Consider the following 13,499-nt stretch of genomic DNA (forward strand, 5'->3'; position numbering starts at 1 on the left):
CTCTTTTTAGTAGCAACAAGAAAAATAAAGTTAGCTCCTTTGTTTCAGTCTATGTCCCTCCTGTGCTATGCATTTTTTTTTCTGAGCAATGTTGATAATTAGGAATGGTCATCATCTTTAAAAAAAAATTTCCTAATGGCTATCATCCTCTGGCAGTATTTGCAATATATTTACAATATACGTGTTCATATATGTTACACACACACATACACACACACACACACACACACACACACACACACACACACACACACATATATTTTCCTCTCTGTTTATTGGCTGCAAACTCCAGAAATCAGAAATTATCCTTTCTGTCTTGGTTGAAATACAGTGTCATTTTCTTGAAGGTTAGGTGAATTTACTGACTAAGGGCTGAAAGAGTCTTTCTTCCCCCATCTCAGACTATTATTTATTGGTCTGTGTGCTTCATTCTCTGACTTTCCTCTCTCCTAGTTTCCAAGTGGTTAGCTATCCATTAAGGCTATCAAGGAGAAGCGATCCCTCTGGCCCTTTAAATAGGGGCGAGGTGTAGAGGCGCGGACCGCCCCCGAGAGAACTCGGCGGCTGGAAGAAAGCGGAAGCGTGGCTGGTAGTGGCTGAGTACTGCGCATGCGTAAAGCCAGGCCAGGGGCAGGATCACGTGGGCCTCGGGATCCGGGCCGGAATGGCTGGGAGCGCAGGTAACGAGTCTCCTCAGAGTAGAGAGTGCGGGATATCGAGGATGAGACGGGAGTCCCCGGGGTGGGCCGGAGGACGCGCGCGGGCGCTCTGAGCCCCGGTCCCCCGCGCGACCGTGGCGCCTCCTGGGGAGCTGACAGAGCCGCCGGGTCGGGCTGGGCGGCCCCGGCCGCGGGCGCGGCGCGCTGACCCCGGCGCGGAGGGGCGTGCCCTGCGCCGGGCCCCGGCCGGTCCGGCCCGGGGACTCCGCGCCTGCCTCGCGGTCCGGAGACTGGGAGGTGGGTGGCCCTGCCGCCCCAGGTCGGGCGGAGCCGCTGTGCAGCTGGCCCGCGGGGATGACCGCGTCTGAGTACTGCATTCGAGTCTCTTCCTGCGAGGGGTACCGCAGAGCCAGGGTAGCAGGAGGAAACGTGGGGCGCGCTCTAGAGTGCAGGCACCGCTGTCTTCGCTAGTTCTCCAGGCGTGACACTCAGGGGAGGAAGGGAAGCGCTGCCCACAGTCTCTACATGGGCGGGGTGGGTGTGCTGCAAGGGAGGATGGAGTGAGATAGAGGCACGACTCGGTGTGATCAGCATCAGCTAGGGTGCCTGCTCCGAATAAGCAGGCCTCTCTGCTCCTCCGTATCCCCCCCAGACCCGTGTTAGAATGCACTGGAAGGCTTGAATCTTCTCCACTGCCCGTTCTACCACTCCCTCCCGTCCCTCTCTTTCAGATGTTTGTATTTAGGTGAAAATTGCATGTCAGTTGCAACTGGCGGGAAGTATATCTGTTATAAATGGGGATGGAGGACCTACATGTGTTTAAGATGCGTGTTTGCTTATGTTTAAATTTTAAGTGGAGGATATTGAATCCACTGGCCTGTTACACCAGATGCACCATGAAGACAGATGGGGAAAATGTGTGAACTATTAATATTCAGATGATCATAGAGACAAATGTGCGTTCTTTACGACCTATAGCAGAATAGTAAGTTCATCTTCCTATGTGTTTCTTTGTACTTGGGACCATCAGCAACAGGTGAATGCTATCTGTCTTTCAGGATATTGGAGTATGTTGGTGTTCCTTAGGTGTATTCTATTTCACATTCATGGCACCAAATATCATATATGTGAGTGAAAATTAGGGCCTTTTGAACTTTAAATAAAGTGTGTTTAACATATGATCTACTTATATAGTCTCATGGACTTTAGATGGCATGCTTTCATGACCTACAGTTTCAGATAACATCTTTATATATTTATGAGATCAATCCTGAATTAAGGTTTGAGTTATAGTTATTCCATGTAGCATAAAAATTCATTGTGTATTCAAACCAGAAACCATAGATTTGCCTTGGATATACACTGTTAGGAATTTCTAAGATTTACTCTGGTAATACGCTTTTTAAGTGAAAGCTCTTTTCTGTTACTAATGACAGAAATCCAAATCAAATGAGCTTAAACAAAAAGAAATTTATTGGTTCACAAATTTGGGAAGGGTTAGGGCATCAATAACTACTAAACTTACTTTTTTCTTTTTTTGGGGGGGGGGGAGCGGGGTCCTGAGGCTTGAATTTAGGGCCTGGGCACTGTCCCTGAGCCTTTTTGTGCTGTAGGCTAGCACTCTTCCACGTGAGCCACAGTGTCACAGTGCCACTTCTGGGTTTTTCTGAGTAGATTATTGGAAATTAGTCTCAACAGACTTTTCTGCCTAGGCTGGCTTTGAACCATGATCCTCAGATCTCAGTCTCCTGAGTAGGATTATTGGCGTGAGCCCCTGGCACCCGGTTTATATCTTTCTTCCTCCCACAAACAACCTCTGACTCCTCAGTCCCCATCTCTTATTTATTTATTTTGTCAATTGTAGGGCTTGAACTCTGGCCCTGGGCGCTGTCCCTGAGCTCTTCAGCTCAAGGCAAGCGTGGTCCTTTGAGCCACAGTGCTCCATCCAGTGCTTTCTGCTGGATATTTGGAGATAAGAGTCTCAGGGACTTACCTGCCCAGGCTGGCTTTGAAGTGCAATCCTCAGATCTCAACCTGAGTAGGATTATAGGCGTGAGCCACCAGCATCTGGCTATCTCTGCTTCTTTAATTGCAAGTCTCATGATATGTGTGTGTGTCTCATTCTACTATATAAGAGCTGAAAGATGGACTCAAGACAACTTCTGTGTTACATCATCCAAACTGTATTTTAGAGTAGAGAGAAAACTTGTGCTTCCAGTGTTTACAGATTCCAGAGAAGGGCTTGATTGGTCAGATAAGACATAAAAATGTTGTGTGCCTTACTCTTTTGGTTGAGTTCATTGGCACTTGTTTGACAGTACTACTAAAGTCCTATAGTTGGAGTTCAGGAGCAACTATCCAAAGATAGGAAAGATGCTGGGATATTTTAACTTTTGCTTCTGCCTCTGCAGTTCAGCAAGAAGCTTTCTCTTCTTACCCAAAACCAAAGAATAATTGTTATGTGACTCTACATCTTTCTCAACATCTAACCAAGAGAAATTAGAATGATAGTTTAATTACTTGAGAATTAATAAAGAAAGGCCATCATATACTCAGTTAATAACCTATCTTTTGTGTATATAAATTTTAGGATTTTCTCTACATCAGTTATATGATGAGGAAGAGGGAGTATGATAGCCTGTGTACAGAGCTTATCCAAGACTCTTCTTAGGAGATCTTGGGATTAGATTTCTCATAGTAGCAGAGACTTACTAGAAGCTAGAAAGAAGTAATTTCTCTCATTCATTTTACTGATCATTTCATACACATTGGCATAAAATTAATATAATAAATAGGACATGGACATTTATAGATAGTGCTTTCCCATTTTATATATTCTGGTAGGGGATTAGAGCTTTCTTTTCTAGAATAGATGTTCCTTGAGTATTGCTTGTATCTGACAGTTTGAAGTAGTAACTCAGCATGGTGTACGGGCAGGTCTCAGGTACTGTTCTTTTCCTCCACTTTTCTTTTTTACATTTTTGTTTTATATATTCATATATATATATATACACATACATATATATACATATATATATATTTCCTAAGTTTTTTTTTTTTTTGGGTCCGGTCTTGGGGCCTAAACCCTGGGCCTGGGCGCTGTCACTCAGCTCTTCAGCTCAAGACTAGCGCTTTACCACTTGAGCCACAGTGCCACTTCCGGCTTTTTTCTTTTTGCTTATGTGGTGCTGAGGAATCGAACCCAGGGCCTCAGGTATGCAAGGCAAGCGCTCTACCACTGAGCCACCTTCCCAGCCCATTTCCTAAGTTTTAAATGGTCATTATTTTCATTTAGACATGACCAAAAAAGAAACAGATTTGGTCTTTCTCATAGTGGTAGCTCTGAGTACTTTGAGCTATAGTTACTTAAATGTACCTGTAGTTAGGAAGAAACTTGGGGATCAAGTAAGAAATGTCTCATGCATCTAATACAGTCTTTCTGAACTTTTTTTTTTTTTGGGGGTCCGGTCGTGGGGCCTGAACTCTGGGCCTGGGCGCTGTCCCTCAGCTCTTCAGCTCAAGGCTAGCACTCTACCACTTGAGCCACAGCGCCACTTCTGGCTTTTTTCTTTTTTCTTATGTGGTGCTGAGGAATCAAACCCAGGGCCTCTGGCATGCAAGGCAAGCGCTCTACCACTGAGCCACGTTCCCAGCCCTGTTTCTGAACTTTAATCCATGGGTAAGATGAAAATTTGATATCCTCAAAGTATAATCTGGAAAGGAGTCACAGCAGAGACTGACCTGTGATCTGTCTCTCAGGAAGTACATCACAGCCAGCTTTTGCTCTGTGTTGGAACAGCATGCTTCTTATTATTTTTAGCATAGATGAAGTAGACTGAGACTGACCAAAAGCACAGCACATATCCATCTCCTGTGTTCACTGTGAAGCATATAGTTACTGAGTAGAATAGTGTGGCTCTATGTGAATCATTATTTTCTCTTTCTCTTTACTGAAGAATAGTAAGTGGAAGGGATATATGGAACATTCCTATTTTTCATGTGTAGGCTAAATTAATGTGAAAAAATACAAAAAGTCTGTGATTATGGAGTTGTGTTATATATGAGCTAAATCATTAAAAATTTATAGGGATTAAAAAAGTCTCTTTTAAATACAAACTTCTAGTAGAACTTTGACAGGTTTGGGGACTTTATAGTGACTAAACTGTCTCTTACACCAAGAACTGCTCATTGACATTCTGGGAGCCAGTGGTGCAGTGTTGCTTGGATACTCACCTATGGAGGGAGAGACAAGGGTGATTGGATTGATTAGCTACTGTGCAATTAGGCATTAAGATGGCAGTGAACAAAGCAGATCTGATCTTTGTTCTCTTGGAACCTGCATTCCAGATGTGGGGAAAGAATGGTGGTTCAAATGGTGAAGAAATAAGCTGAACAAAAATTGGTTAAAAATTTTTTTTGCAGAAATAGTTTTTAAACTGATACCTGATAAATATGACCTGCAGTGGCTAACAAACTTGATTACATAAAAGTAGAAACCAATTATAAGTTGACTTGGGCATAGATTTCTGTATACTATGAGTGAAACAATACTTTCTGAAGCTTAACAATTGTAGATAAGGAAGTGGCGCTGTAGCTCAAGTGGTAGAGTGCTCGCCTTGAGCTGAAGAGCTGAGGGACAACGCCCAGGCCCAGAGTTCAAGCCCCACGACCGACAAAAAAAAAAAAAAAACAATTGTAGATAATAAAAACTTACATGTTTAATTTGCAACACAGGTGTTACTCCTGTCTTCTGATTTTTGTATTAGTCAGCAAATATTATAAAATGTCTACATAGTATGTGAATTAGTAAACCCAGTGATAGGGAAGGAAGTGTGGCTCCATTTTTATTGCATAGTTGGGGAGAAAGACATAGTCATCTGGTAAGGTAACTCACTGCCTGTATTTCTAGTTGCCCAGGAGTTTGGAGGCCAGTCTAGGCAAAAAGTTCACAAAACCCTATCTCAACTAATAGGTGGTCACAGCACAGTGGCATGTATCTGTCATCTCAGCTAGACATGTAAATAGAAGGATTGAAGTTCAGGCTGGCCAGGGGGAAAAGCAAGACCCTATAACAAAGATAATAAGAGCAAAAAGGGCTAAAGATGTGGCTGAAGTGGAGAGTGCCTGCTTGGCAAGCACAAAGCCCTGAGGTCAAACCTCAGTCTGTAAACACACACACACACGCACGCACGCACGCACGCACGCACGCACGCACGCAAACAACATACCCAAATATTTGTAAAGAAGACTTGTTTTAACTGAATGTGGTGTCTTGTGTCTGTAATTCCAGGAGACTTAGGTAGGAGGAATCAGAAGTTTGAACCCAGCCTGGGCTACTATGTGAAATGAAAGAGGGGCAGGGAGAGAGAGGAAGAGGGAGGGAGGGAAAGAGGGGGAGGAAAGAAAGTGAGGTACTGACTTTTTGGGCATGGAGAAAGAGGTTAGGGAAGAAACAGGTCATAGGAAGTTTAAATTGAACAAGAGTCCATAAGGAAAGAAGAAACTCTCATAAATGAAGAAGGAAAGGAATGGGAAGATAAGCCAGCTTGAGCAGACCTGAAGGCAAAGGGAAGCTTTTCTTGAAGGACTCAGTGCAAATAATAAGTCTATTGTAGGAGAAGGAGGTAGCTCATATGTTCCTGGAGTCATAGGCTTAGCATTAGAATTTTATTCTGTAGCCATTGAGCTGTTAAAAATGAGTCAGACCATTTAGAGCAAGATAATAGAAAACTAATAGAAGTTAATGCTCTGTTGTAGTCTTTTTTTTTGTTTTGTTTTCACAAACCATAAAAAGACAAGACAAACCAGTGACAAATATATTTTGATTAGGAAGACCAGAAGCAAAGTGAGCAGCATTGTTTCCATATCACGATTTCATGAAGCCTATCACAATACTCTAAATTAAAAAAACAAACAAACTTGATTTCTTCATTAAGTGAAAAATGTAAAGGATGTTAGAGAATTTCAGGATCTTGGAACTTGGAGAATAGTTGAGAATTCTTGCCATTTAAAAACTGGTGGTCTTTAGTAAATGGTGCTGGTAAACTTGGTTAATCACATGTAGAAAAACTTGGTTAATCACATGTAGAAAACTAAAGCTAGATCCTTATATATCACCCTGCACCAGGATCAACTCCAAATGGATCAAAGACCTGGAGTCAAAGCAGACACTCTGAAAACATTACAGGATGGAATAGGAGAAACCCTAGGTCTCCTTGGCACAGGCTGAAAATTTCTTAACAGAGACCCAGAAACACAACAAATCAAAGAAAGGTTGGACAAATGGTATTGCATGAAGCTGCAGAGCTTCTGCAGGGCAAAGGACATAGCTAGCAAGAGCAATAGAAAGCCCATGGAGTGGGAGAAGATCTTCACTAGTCATACAACATATACGGGTCTCATATCTAAAATATATTTGGAACTCAAAAAATTAAATTCCCCAACAACAAATCCTCAAAGAAACAACTGCCCGATAAAAAATGGTCTAAAGATTTAAAGAGAAACTTCTTTGAAGAGGAAATAAGAATGGCCAATAGACACATGAAGAAATGTTCAATCTCTAGCCATAAAAGAAATGCAAATCAAAACAACACAGATTCTACCTCACCCCAGATAGAATGGCTATAATCAAGAACTCTTAACAACAACAGATGCTGGAGGGGATGTGGCCAGAAGGGAACCCTACTGCATTGTTGGTGGGAGTGTAAACTTGTTCAACCACTTTGGAAAGCAGTATGAAGGTTCCTCAAAAGACTCCACATAGAGCTCCCCTGTGACTCAGCAATCCCACTTTTGGGCATTTACCCAAATGATCTCAAACAAGACCATGTTTATGGTCTTGCAACTATGTTTATTGCAGCATTATTTACCATAGCTAAGATATGGAACCAACTCAGATGCCCTTCAGTAGATGAATGGATCAAGAAAATGTGGTAGATATATACAATAGAATTCTATACTTCCATCAGAAAGAATGACATTGGCTCATTTGTTAGGAAATGGAAAGACTTGGAAAAAATTATATTAAGTGAAGTATGCTAGGCACAAAGAAACATAGGTCCCATAGTTTCCCTTATTTGGAACAACTAGTATATGTCTGGGACAAATAGAAAAGGTCGAAAGCTATGTACATATGACCAGGTAAGATGAAGTTAAACAAAATCAACTCCAAGATAGAGACACAAGTAATTTTTTTCTTTCTTGCTATTTCTCACATATTTATAAGGTACCATGTAATTTTTTTTTGTTGCTTTGTATGTTCCTCCGTCATGGTATAACCCCTGTTTTCACTGTATTTGATGTAGGTATAATTTGGGGAGGGGAAGGAAAAAACAAAATGTTTAAATAGGGGTACAGGTTTACCCATTGTAACAATGAGATGTACAAGACACTATGTTGAAAAACAAACTTTACAATTTAGGTTGGGGTGAGGAGTGTAGTTGTGGAGGTGGGAGGGAAAGGATGGTAGGGGTAAAACAAAGGAGGAGGCAACAATGCTTGATATGTACTCTTTACCTTGCTCATTTAACTGTAACCCCTCTGTACAGTATTTTCACAATAAAAAACTTATTAAGAAAAAAGCAAAAGAAAAGGCAACAAAACAAAACAAAAACAACTGGTGGTAACAGGGTGCCAGTGGCTCACACATGTAATCCTAGCTACTCAAAAGGCTGAGACTGACAATCCAGGTTCAAAGCCAACCTGGGCAGAAAAGTCTGTGAGACTCTTATCTCCAGTTAACCAGCAAAAAGACAGAAGTAGAGCTGTGGCTTAAGTGGTAGAACACTAGCTTTGAACAAAAAAGCTAAGGGACAGTGCCTAGGCCCTAAATTAAAGATTTGCTCCTAGCAAACAATAAACAAACTGGTGGAAAAGTTCCACATTAACCTCGTTCACTGTAGGGTACATTCTTTATTTCCTACTCAGTTGGTCAGTGTCATAATGAGATCATTGTTTTTTATGTGGTGCAGTTTTTTAAAAAATGATCTTTGACTCCATTATTAATTGGTTGGGAATAACCTTGAAACTGATCAAAGTGTCAGATAATCTTAAATCTGAACTATTATTAGTTTAATAGCATCCTTGATAATCATGATTCTGTAATATACATTTCCTGTCAGATTAATCTGATTTCACTCTGGGAGAGACTGAGGAGTATTTGATGTCCTCTATTGTATATTCTGCAAGTTCTGTCTGGAAGGCATTCCTGTAAGAATTATAAAAACTCTTGGGCAGTCGTGGCTCAAGCCTTGTAATTTTAGCTATTCAAGAGGCTGAGATCTATAGGATTGTGGTTTGAAGCAGACCTAGGTAAAAAAGTTTGTATGATTCCATCTCCCAAATAACCAGCATAAGAGCAAAGCTGGAGGCATTGTTCAAGTAGAAGAGCAAGCAAGCTGAGCAAGTACATGGCCATAGTTCACACCCTAGAACTGAAAAAAAATTATAAAAACTCAGACCATATAGATGTTGAGTAAAGAAGTAGTTGTAGGATTCCATACAAGAGGGAGTAAGTAGTTCATTGTCAGTCTTTGTACTGGGATAATGCTTAAGTGATATCTAAAGCAGTATGTGCATACAGTGTACAGTCTTAAGCACCATATATTATGCATTTCATCACTGGTCTGTCTATTGAAATGAAGAGCTTGCTCAATAAATACTAGGGCAACACCAGTTGGTTAAGGGAGAGGTTAGTATTTCAGAGTCTTGGACATGTGGCCAGAAACAAATTAATTAAAGTGTTTTGGTTTATTCATTTCCTATTGCTTTCAGAAATGATCACAAATTTAGTGGCTTAAAACAACCCAGACTTACTACTTTAGTTTTGTAGGTCATTAATGTAATACATGTTTCACTAAAACCAAGGTGTCAGGACATGGCTGTGGTTGTTTTCAAGGCTCTAGATGAGAATCCATTTCTTTGTCTTTTACAGCCTCTAATGTAAAGGCTGCCTGTCTTTGGCTGCTGGTACTCTTCTTCTAGCTTTGAAGCCTGCAACCAGCATTTTTCTAACCCTGCTTCAGTTGACATTGCTTTGTATGACTGATGCAGTTTTGCTTCAGTTTTCCACTTTTAAAGACCCATATGCCCTCACTGGGTCCACCTGGATAATCCAGAATAAGCTTTGTATCTCAGAGTCCTTATTTAGTCACACCTGCTTGTCATATTAGGTAACATTTACTTTGTCACATTAGGTAACATATTCATCATGCCAGTATCATTCTTCTTGCCATGAGTAGGTTAGGCCTAGATCTGTGAATTTCTGAAAAATTCACAGAAGCTACCACACTAGTCTATTTTTATTTTTATTGTAAAGGTGATGTACAGAGGGGTTATAGTTACATAGGTCAATTAATGAGTACATTTCTTTTTGAATAATGTCACCTCTTCCCTCATATTCTCCCAATTTTTTCCCTCCTGAGCCCCCTCCACATCCCCAAGTTGTATAGTTCTTTTTCAACACAGTGTCTGGTGAATATCACTGCTGAATTACTTCATCCTTTGTCCCACTATTTTTTTTTTTGCGGGGGGGGGGGTCCGGTTGTGGGGCCTGAACTCTGGGCCTGGACACTGTCCCTCAGCTCTTCAGCTCAAGGCTAGCGTTCTACCACTTGAGCCACAGCGCCGCTTCCAGCTTTTTTCTTTTTGCTTATGTGGTGCTGAGGAATCGAACCCAGAACCTCAGGCAAGGCAAGTGCTCTACCACTGAGCTACCTTCCCAGCCCCTCCCACTATTTCTGTGCTTCCCCTTACCCTCCTCCAAACAGATAAACTTACATAGCAGACAGGAAATACAGAAATCAAAAACAGTGACAAAAGGGAAAAAACAAAACAAAACAAAGTCATAAAAAGTAAAATAAAAAGCCCCTTGTTTCCATTTCTTGGAGTTCATTTTGATAAGCATCATTTTATATGATCATATGTAAATAGCTGTTGAGCCTCTCCCAAGAATATCCTCCTTTGGTCTCACTGTATGAATGTTTAGAGTCCTGTTTAATTTATCATGCCCCAAAGTAATTTTTTTGTCTTTTATCATACATTGTAGATTCATAGGCAGTAATCATTTTTCTTTAAAAATAGCATCAGCTGCTCATTTTTTTAGCCTATCTGAGAAAAATTCACTATCATGAAGGAAGAAATAACTTCCACTAAGTGACAAAAGGAGGAGCTAAGGACGGGGTATCGTTGGCTTCATTGATGAAGTATGGACAAATGTTGAGGTTAAAAAAGGTTCAAATATGATTTTAGCAGTTTAGTAATCTAAGGCATTTTCACAATCGTAATTACAGGTTTTGATTAAGTACCTCTGGTAACTTGCCTAGGGGCTGCAGCAGTATTGAACAAGCCCCTGTCATTCAGCTCGTGAAGAAATGGTTGATGATGTGTCAGAAGGTTTCTGATTGATCCACTTAGCACTGGATACACTTTTACTAAAACACTGGTTCTAGAATCAGAGTGTAACTTGGAAAATATTGGAAATTACAGTGTAAACTATATATGATAATAGCTAATATTTCTTAAAATTACTTTGTGTCCAGATATTATTTTAAATGCTTTATAATCATCATAGAATTTGTTCCTCAAGGCAGGTTGGAGATAAGTAATTGTAATCTCAATGATGATTCCTGCCTTCTCCCCCAAAAGAGTGTGGTGAAAGGAGAGTATGTTGGCCTATGTAACCAAACTGCCAAGCAGTTTGGGCCTAGTTAACTTTTTGGAAAACTAGAACTTGGACCTTGAATGATGTCAGGGTTCTCTTTCTTCTTCCTCTCTATATTTAGTTGGTTTCTTGTTACTAAGGAATCTACTCAGCAGGAGAGTTCTGCCAGTGGAGGTAAACCACCAATGATAGATTCATAATCGCTGTTTAGTTGATACATGTTCAACAAGTAACTTCTGTTTTGTTTTGTTTTTTTTTTTTTTTGCCCGTCCTGAGGCTTGAATTCAGGGTGTTGATGCTGTCCCTGAGCCTTTTTGCGCTCAAGGCCAGCTCTCTGCCACTTGAACCCTTCTGGCTTTTTTCTGAGTGGTTTATTGGAGATAAAAGACTCACAGATTTTCCTGCCCAGGCTGGCTTCAGTGATCCTCAGATCTCAGTCTCCTGAGTAGCTAGGATTACAGGAGTGAGCCACCAACTCCCACCAACAAATGACTTCTTTTTTCCCTCTATTTATTATTATCTTTAAGTAGTTGTACAAAGGAGTTTCCATTTAACAAAGCAATGTACAGATACAATATATCTTGATCAATATTACCTCTTTCAACATTCTCGCCCATCCCTCTCTTACCCACCTCTTCCCTCATTCTTCCTAATTTTGTAGAGTATACATTGGATTCTTGATTGCATTCTCCCCATTTCTCCTCTCATTTTTTCTTTACAGAAGAGGATGGAGATGGGAGAATAAGGACTGCTTGATCTTATTCATTGTTTAGAAACAGTGGAAATGGCCCTTCCTTCTTAGTTACAGTTTAATGAACCCTGGTAAAGGACAGTGGCTATTCCTAAGGCATTTTGAATTGACAGCCCCCACAAAACATGGGTTTGAAGGAGCTCTACCCAGAATAAGAGGTTCTGTGCTGAGCAAGCTCCACAAGTGTCCACTCTATTCAATTTTATAGATGTAGAAATAAGGAATTAAGAAAGGGTTACCTGGGCTGGGATGTAGCTCAGTGTCAAAGCAATTGCCTAGCAAGTGCAGTGTCCTGGGTTCGATCCCCAGTACCAAAAAAAGAAAAGACAGCGAAAAAATACAGTTAAAAAAAACCCCCAAGGGCTGGGAAGGTGGCTCAGCGGTAGAGTGCTTGCCTTGCATGCCTGAAGCCCTGGGTTCAATTCTTCAGCACCACATAAGAAAAAAGAAGAAAGCCGGAAGTGGCGCTATGGCTCAAGTGGTAGAGTGCTAGCCTTGAGCTGAAGAGCTGAGGGACAGTGCCCAGGCACAGAGTTCAGACCCCACGAGCAGACCAAAACAAACAAACAAACACAAAGAAAGGGTTACCCAACTGATCACAGTCTCAGATAGGAACTGGCAAAAGTCCAGATTCAAGTGTGATTTTAATGGCTCCATGGCTCACTTATGTTCTTTCACTTTATCATCCCATCAGAGACCAGTGAAGTGATGGTTGGAAATGGAGGATAGCAGGGTGATGTTCTTTCTTCAGGGAATGCTTGATCACCTCATATTCATCAGTAGGATATTGTTTTTCACAGATGCTGAATTGTTATTTGGTCTTTGGGCCTCTTAATTCCAGAAGGAGAAAAAAAAGAGCCAAAGGGGACAATTATTTGTATTTCTGAGTTATTTTAGAAAGACAAATGTGAAGTATATTTTAGATGATTAAATTGCCAAAATAAAAGTTTTTTCTTTGCTCTGTATGATCTTTTTACACTATTTAAAAAACTGCAGAAGAATAAAACTTAATAACTGTCCTCAGGGACCACAGAATATGAATTAGATTAATATGTGTTTGTCAATGTGTCTTGAAGAATTGCAGCCATTTTTTGCTTAGTGGTACAAATAATAGTGAGTGGCAATTAAAAAGTAGTTTGTCATGAGTCAGTTCAGTCTTCTTTGAAGAAATGTATACAAACATTAGTATTGCTGCTACCTTTGACTCATTAGTTAGGAGCGGTACATTTAGCACCTGATGTTAGGTACTGCCAGTGTTGAGACATACTCCCAGTCCTTTGGCAAGTATTTTTGATATGTGGTTGTTTGAATCATGGGTGTGGAACCTATGATATGGAGAGCCAAGTGTCTTTTTTTTCCCCCTATACATATATATTTACGATAAAGTTTTTAGTTTATAAATTAGTCACAGTAAGAGATTTACAACAAT

At 40.7% G+C, this 13,499-nt stretch overlaps 1 protein-coding gene across 2 annotated transcripts in view; it reads left to right on the forward strand.

Annotated features, from left to right (window-relative positions):
• Nucleotides 1-619: 619 nt before the first annotated feature.
• Vps8 (VPS8 subunit of CORVET complex) overlaps nt 620-13,499 on the forward strand; it is a 228,588-nt gene continuing 215,708 nt past the window's right edge. The window contains exons 1-2 of one of the 2 annotated variants that reach the window (XM_070029740.1): nt 647-680; nt 1,514-1,644. The gene's annotated coding sequence lies outside the window, so the exon portion shown is untranslated. Of the gene's footprint in view, nt 681-1,513; nt 1,645-13,499 lie in introns of both variants that reach the window. The other variant, XM_070029739.1, reaches the window with a different exon arrangement.

This window comes from Dipodomys merriami, unplaced genomic scaffold (genome assembly GCF_024711535.1).
Source record: "Dipodomys merriami isolate MVZ:Mamm:240054 unplaced genomic scaffold, mDipMer1.0.p SCAF_2, whole genome shotgun sequence".
NCBI classification, from domain to species: Eukaryota; Metazoa; Chordata; class Mammalia; order Rodentia; family Heteromyidae; genus Dipodomys; species Dipodomys merriami.